The sequence below is a fragment of the Jatropha curcas genome, chromosome 1 (genome assembly GCF_041381405.1).
Source record: "Jatropha curcas cultivar XTBG-Jc1 chromosome 1, XTBG_Jcur_1.0, whole genome shotgun sequence".
In the NCBI taxonomy this organism is placed as follows: domain Eukaryota; kingdom Viridiplantae; phylum Streptophyta; class Magnoliopsida; order Malpighiales; family Euphorbiaceae; genus Jatropha; species Jatropha curcas.
The window spans coordinates 24,754,251-24,761,765 of NC_143151.1; positions in this window are offsets into that span (position 1 = coordinate 24,754,251).

Sequence of the window (7,515 nt, forward strand, 5' to 3'; positions counted from 1 at the left end):
GTGGAGAGCAATAAGGGGTATATTACCTACAAAGGAAAACTTGTTAAAAAGAGGCATAGAAGCTACTGGTGAGCATGTGTTTTGTAATATGGAGGAGGATGTGGATCAGGTTTTGGTGCATTGTTTTAAGTTCTATGGGAGTATGGAGTTGAAGTGGTTTTGGTGCACCAACCCCTAATATTTCTTTTTAGAATATTTGTTACAAGTTTATAATACTCATGGTAAAGAAAGAGTTGAATTTTTTGCCCTTTATGCATGGAAAATTTGGAACTCTAGAAATTTTTTCTATTGGTCCTAGACTTGGCTTTCTACTCCATCAAATTCACGTTGCACGCTTCTCTTTATATGCATGAATGGCGTTTCTCTATGCATGCACGTCTTCTGCTGTCCAACCGTAAGTCACGGGCCACCCTTAGGGCTACTGCTCGACATTTAGTTAACAATTACAATTGGAAAGTTTTGTTGATGATTTCAAGCTACTGATTTCATTGGTTTTGGCACCCTATTTTAGGATGATAAGGGGCTTTTCTTACGAGTTTTATCTGGTTATCAAGAAGGTGGTAGTGAACCATAATATCTGAGGATATAGCTCTTTCGACACTCTCTCTTTTGCCTAGGACAACATGTCTACAAACAGTTGAATTCTTTCGGATTGTCAAGTTTTAGTTCAAGCTATAAATTCTAACCATCTTGATATTTATGATTTTGGTTCTATTGTATTGGATTGTAAGACTATTTTAGCTCATAGGATTGATATTAAAATCAAATGGAATAGGAGGCAAGCAAATTTAGATGCTCACTCAGCTTGCTAGAGCATCTATAAACCATGCTCATTTCTATATTTGGGAGTCCATCCTTAGTTGTGTGTTGGACTTTTATGATTTCAGGTATGCATTTTTAGTGTTCCTTTTCAAAAAAAAAATCATTTGATTAAAATGGTTTAATTTAATGATACCTTTTTTAAAAGTTGAAAGTTATCTAAATCAAAATAAATAAATAAAATTCAGATTAATTTCACTGGTGGTATCTGAACTTTGTGAGTACGCACTTAAGTGTGTATATATTTTAATTTTAAACTTAAAAATACTCGAATGAGTATGCACTTAAGTGTGTATATATTTCAATTTTAAACTTAAAAATACTCAAATTTCAATTGGTTAATGGTAAAAAGGGGCCTTTACTAGTTTTAATTGAATTTCAATCACCGAAGTACCATATGGCATAATACGTCGAATTTTCTAATTGACTTAGATTTTTTTTAATTAAAAAAATTTCTCTCTCCTCCAGGTCATTTTTTTATTTCAATTAACTAACACAATAAAAAGAGTTTTTCTCCTTTTCTTTTTGATCTATAGCATATATCTTCTTCTTTTAAATCTGTAATATAAACTGTATTTCTCTTAAAAATGTCTCATGCCCACTAAAAGTTCCATATTCCCTTAACAACATCTCCTTCGATTATAAAGTAGCCACTACTTTAATTGAGAACCCACAAAGTTAGTGCAGAATTTGATTTTGGACAAAAAGGATCCCAACTAGCGTGAGTACAGCCGGATCTCTATAGTAGAGTTACAGTCTTCGGTGATGCTTCATAAAGAAGACCGCAAGTCCATGACTTTAACATCGATCAGTTGTCATTAGTGGATCTTATAGAAGCAGATAACAAAGACGAAGAGGATGTCGTTAGCATGGTACAGGTGGCTCTTTGAGGACGTTGCCAGTGTGAGTGCAACCGATTCAATCCCAGATCTCGCTAATGGACTATTGGTTAGAGATGGACATGGAGAATTTTTTAAGGACTGATAGTTGGTGTTGGATTGGATAGAAAAAGAGAGGGGTTTCCATTGATGAGTCTGGTTCAAGAAGAAGAAGAGATGAACTTGATGAGATTTGCTTGAGAAACTGATTTGTTGAAATAAAGCTTCTGCTGAGTTAGATTATTTTCTTGACTAAATTTTTTTTTAATTGTGTTAATTTAATTGAAATAAAAAATGATTTCGAGGAGAGAGAAAAGTTTTTTTTAATTAGTTAAAATCTGGGTCAATTAAAAAAATTCCATATATTATGTCATGTGGCATTCTAGTGATCGGAATTAATTAAAAAGGGTAAAGGCTTTTTTACCAATACCAAATTAAAGTTGGAGTATTTTTAAATTACAAATTGAAGTCTATGTTCAATTAAATGCGCACCTCTAAGTTCAGGCACCACCAATGAAATTAACCAAAAACATTCATATGCAAAGTATCGTAAACTAAGTTTTTTTTTAACATATTTTAATACTGGTAACAATTAAGGAAGTTTTTAATTTTAATTATTAGTCTATCATAATATATAATATATAAACAGAGCGGAATAATGATATTTTCAATAATATTCCTAATGATATAAAACATATTCGAAAATACGATTAGCCAATTATAAAATTTAATAAAATAATAATAATAATAATAATAATAATAATAATAATAAATGATAAAGATTTTGGAACTTTTTTTTTCTATGTATTTTAATGCTTCACAATTTGATTGGATTTATATTTTGAAAAAAAATATTTTTAAAATTTTTTTTAGTAAAAATGAAACTGAAAATTTCATTAAAAGGAAATCGTATACAAATATACAATACATATCAATATGTTCTTTTTTATATAATAAATCTAGTTAATTTGACTGAAAGGACCTGAATTATATGAATATGCATTTAATGTGATGCCAATTTGAATTTGTAACTAAAACAATTACCTAATCTATTGTTTGTGTAACAATAAAAGGCCATTTGACACAATCAACATTTTTCGTTCACCGGAATGCTACGTATTTAATATGTGGCTATTTCTTTAAATGAAAATTCTTTTAAAAGTTTATCTCTCCGCCATGTCAGCCCTGGTACAATTCTCCACAAGCATTTATACACATCTTTCCTTTCTTCCCTCTCTTCCTCCGTCGATACCACACCGTCTTCCTCTCTTCCTTCTGAGTGTCGTGTCATTCACACTTAAGATATTGTTTTCCACGGCTTCTCTATCAACCTTTCTTCCATTGAAGCACTTAAGCTTTAAACCTTTCCATTGTCCGCACTGTCACCCCTGAGCATGTCCGACACTTGCAAACCATGCGATTCCCTGAGTTTCTTAGACCATCGATATGTTGGGTTGCTTAAAGAAAATAACTGTGGCTCGGATTTTCTTGTTGGATTTATTAAAACTAGAATCTGGTCGAGTGGCAAAGCTTCAACGATCGAAACTTGGGTCCTGCACCTGTTAGGAGTTTTTGGTTTAGTCAACTCTGTTAAAATAAAGTCCTATTCTTTAGGAAGTCCTATTCTTTTGGGATTGTTAGGATTTTTCTACTGTTAGTTTTCTTTCAATATCTTTTTGCTATCTTTTGTAAAGCTATATATGGCTAGGACTATTTTCAATGATATGACCCTAGAAAATCCAATTATTTGAGTTCTATGTTCTAACAGTCTACTGCTAAACTTAACAATTGGTATCAGAGCCCCCATTGGGTTTCTGACAAACAAGAGAAAGAAGTTGCAATCTTCGATTGATCAAACACCGAGAGTATGAGTGACGACAAAACCTTAACAAAAATTCCTCACTTCGATGGTCACTATGATCACTGTAGTGAATTGATGGAAAATTTGCTTAGAGCAAAAGGCTTATGGAGCTTGGTGGAGAATGGTTTTTCAGAACCACTAGAAGGGACAAGACTGACAGAGGCGCGATAGGTGCAACTTGATGATGATAGAACCAAAGATTATCAGGTAAAGCATTACCTGTTCTAGGCAATTGATCGAACAGTCTTTGAACAAATCTTGGACTGTCGCACAACCAAGATAGTTTGGGACTCAATGAAGCAGAAGTTTGGTGGAAACCAAAAAGTAAAGAAATCACTTCTTAATGCATTAAGAAGAGAGTTTGAGGTCCTGGAGATGAGAAAGGATGAAACCACCACTGAGTATTTTGCAAGAGTAATGCTGGTTGCCAATAAGATGAGAAGCAATGGAGAAGAAATGCCAGACAAGAAAATTGTAGAGAAAATTCTACGCACCCTAACTGAAAAATTTACATATGTTGTAGTGTCCATCGAAGAATCAAAGGATACTAATACTATGTCCATTGATGAGTTACAGAGTTTGTTAGTGGTGCGTGAACAAAAATTTCGACGTCCTAGCAACAATGATGAGGATCAAGTTTTGAAAGTTGAAGGTCGATCAAATACAAGTAACAGAGGGAGATGAGCTTACAGAGGAAGAGGGCGTGGATGAGGGAGAAGAAATTTCAACAAAGCAACTGTTGAATGTTATAGATGTCACGACTTAGGACATTTTCAATATGAATGTCCAAAGTTAAACAACGGAGCAAATTATGCTGAGCTCAATGAAGAAGATGAGCTGCTGTTAATGGCTTATGTTGAACTTCATGAAGCAAAAAGAAGTGACGCATGGTTCTTAGACTCCGATTGCTCAAATCATATGTGTGGTGATGAAAATATGATTTCAAGCTTAGACACAACCTTTACTCATAGTGTCAAGCTTGGAAATAATACCAGAATGAAAGTGTCTGGAAAAGGTATTGTGAGATTGATTTTACAGGGAAACTGCTACATTATTGTAGAAGTATATTGGGCACCTGAACTCAAAAATATTCTCTTGAGCTTTGGACAACTTCAAGAGAAGGGGGTAGCAGTGTTGTTCAAAGATGGAGCATACAGTATTTATCATCCACAAAAGGGAAAAATGGCAGAATCAATTATGAGTGCAAACCGGATGTTTATTTTGCTTGCAGAATCATTAATCACAACAGATGAAGGAGGATGCCTCCAAGTTTCAAATACGGATCAATCAACACTTTGGCACCATCGTTATGGCCATCTCAACTACAAAGGCCTTCGTATCTTGGAACATAAAAACATGGTGGAAGGTCTGCCGCAAATTGTTGATCCAAGCATCACTTGCGAAGCATGTATGAAGGGCAAACAACATCGGACTTCCATTCCAAAAAGAAGTCAGTGGAGAGCATCTGAAAAATTGAGTCTTGTTCATATAGATCTATGTGGTCCTATTACACCGCCTTCAAGCAGCGGAAAAAGGTATTTGCTGTGTTTTATAGATGATTTTTCTAGAAAGGCAAGGATGTATTTTCTCCTAGAAAAATCAAAAACATTTTACCTTTTTAAATGTTTCAAAAATCTGGTGGAAAAAGAATTTGGAATGCCCATAAAATGCCTAAGAACAGATAGAGGAGGAGAATTCAATTCTGCAGAATTTAATGACTTTTACAAGCACCATGGAGTAAAAAGACAACTAACCACAGCCTATACTCCACTACAAAATGGAGTGGCTGAACGCAAAAATCATGGTGATGAACTTGGTAAGAGCTGTGTTGATAGGAAAGAAAGTACCTAAGAAATTCTGGCACAAAGCTGTCATGTGGGCAAATCATGTCTTGAATCGATCACCAACACTTGCAGTAAAAGATATGACACCAGAAGAGGCTTGGAGTGGAGTAAAACCGTCAGTTGACTATTTTCAAGTTTTCGGATGTGTGGGATATGTTCATATTCCAAATGCTAAGAGGAAAAAGCTTGAAGACAAAAGTGTAAGTTGTGTTTTATTTGGAGTTAGTGGTGAATCCAAAGGATACAGATTGTTTGATCCTGTTGAAAAAAAAAATCATAGTAAGTCGTGATGTAATTTTTGACGAGGATCGTAAATGGGATTGGGAAAATTTTGAAGATAAAGCTGATTTAGATTGGGGAAAAAGCATTGAAATTTCAGCTTCAAAAGAAGAATTCACAGAACAACACACAGGTTCAGCCTCACTGATTAATCCAGTTGGTGAAATTGAAGCTGCTACTGAACCTGCTGCTGTTGCCCCACCTGCTGCTGAAATCGAACCAGAGTTGGCTGTAAGGGAGGGTAGAAGTCGACGTCCACCTATATGGTCAACTAATTATGTTTCCGGTGAAGGTTTGTCTGAAGAAGATGATGTTAACATGGAAGATGATATTAGCATGGCATTTTTAACAATCTCAAATCCTATAAACTATGAAGAAGCAATCAAAAGCTCAAAGTGGAGATTGGCTATGGATGAGGAGATTAAATCCATTGAAAAAAAATCAGACTTGGCATTTAGTAGTTCTACCTACTGGTGCAAAGAAAATAGGAGTTAAATGGATTTATAAAACTAAGTTAAATGATTTGGTGAGGTTGATAAATACAAGGCGAGATTGGTGGTGAAAGGCTACATACAAGAGCATGGAATTGATTATACTGAAGTTTTTGCACCTGTGGCCAGAATGGATACTGTAAGAATGATCATAGCATTTGCAGCACAGAAAGGCTGGAAACTTTATCAGTTAGATGTTAAATCAGCCTTTTTACATAGAGAATTGAAAGAAGATGTCTTTGTTGAACAACCGAAAGGCTATGTAAAAAAGGGGAGTGAGCAGATGGTGTACAAGCTTAACAAGGCACTCTACGGGTTAAAACAGGCACCTAGAGCCTGGTTAGTCGAATCGAAGCTTACTTCATCAAAGAAGGTTTTGAAAGCAGTTCTAGTGAGCATACACTCTTTGTTAAAAGGAAGGAAGGTAAAATCCTTATTGTAAGCATTCATGTTGATGATTTGTTGTTTACTAGCAATGATGAAATATTGTTGGGAGAGTTCAAATGTTCTATGAAAAAGGAGTTTGATATGACTGATCTGGGTCAGATGAGGTTTTTTCTCGGAATTGAAGTAATACAACGATCAGATGGCATTTTTATATGTCAGAGGAAGTATGCAGCTGAGGTTGTGAAGCGATTTGAGATAGAAAATTACAACTATGTCTGTAATCCTATCGTTCCTGGACAAAAAATTGGTAAGTATGAAAATGGTGTTAAGGTGGATGCAACTCTTTACAAACAGATAGTGGGAAGCTTGATGTATCTTACTGCCACTTGTCCTGATCTAATGTTTGTTGTAAGTCTAATAAGTCGTTTTATGGCTTGTCCAACGCAACATCATTTTGCAGCAGCAAAAAGAGTCTTGAGGTACTTGAAAGGTACTATGAACTATGGTGTGTTCTATAAAAGAGGAGGAATTAGTGAATTGATTGGTTTTACTGATAGTGACTATGCCAGCGATATAGAAGACAGCAAAAGTACTTCGGGCTATGTGTTTATGATGAGTGAAGGAGCAGTGGCTTGTTCATCTAGAAAGCAACCTATAGTCACCTTATCAACCACAGAAGCGAAGTTCGTTGCTGATAGGTGTTAATTTTATAGTGTTTTAATATAGTTTTTATTAGAATTTTAGCAAGTTTTTATTGCTTTAATTTGATTTTTAAATCACTTTTAGTATAATTGTGTTCAAAAGCTTCCTTGACTTTTAATCCGCTTGATCTAAGAGAAAATTACAGGAATTTGGCGCAGAAAAGAGCTTTATATCACAAGGCACTTGACTTCTAGCACGCCCTAGCCGTGCTAAGTGGCACGCCCAAAGTCGCGAGCGCGACATTCACAAGCGCG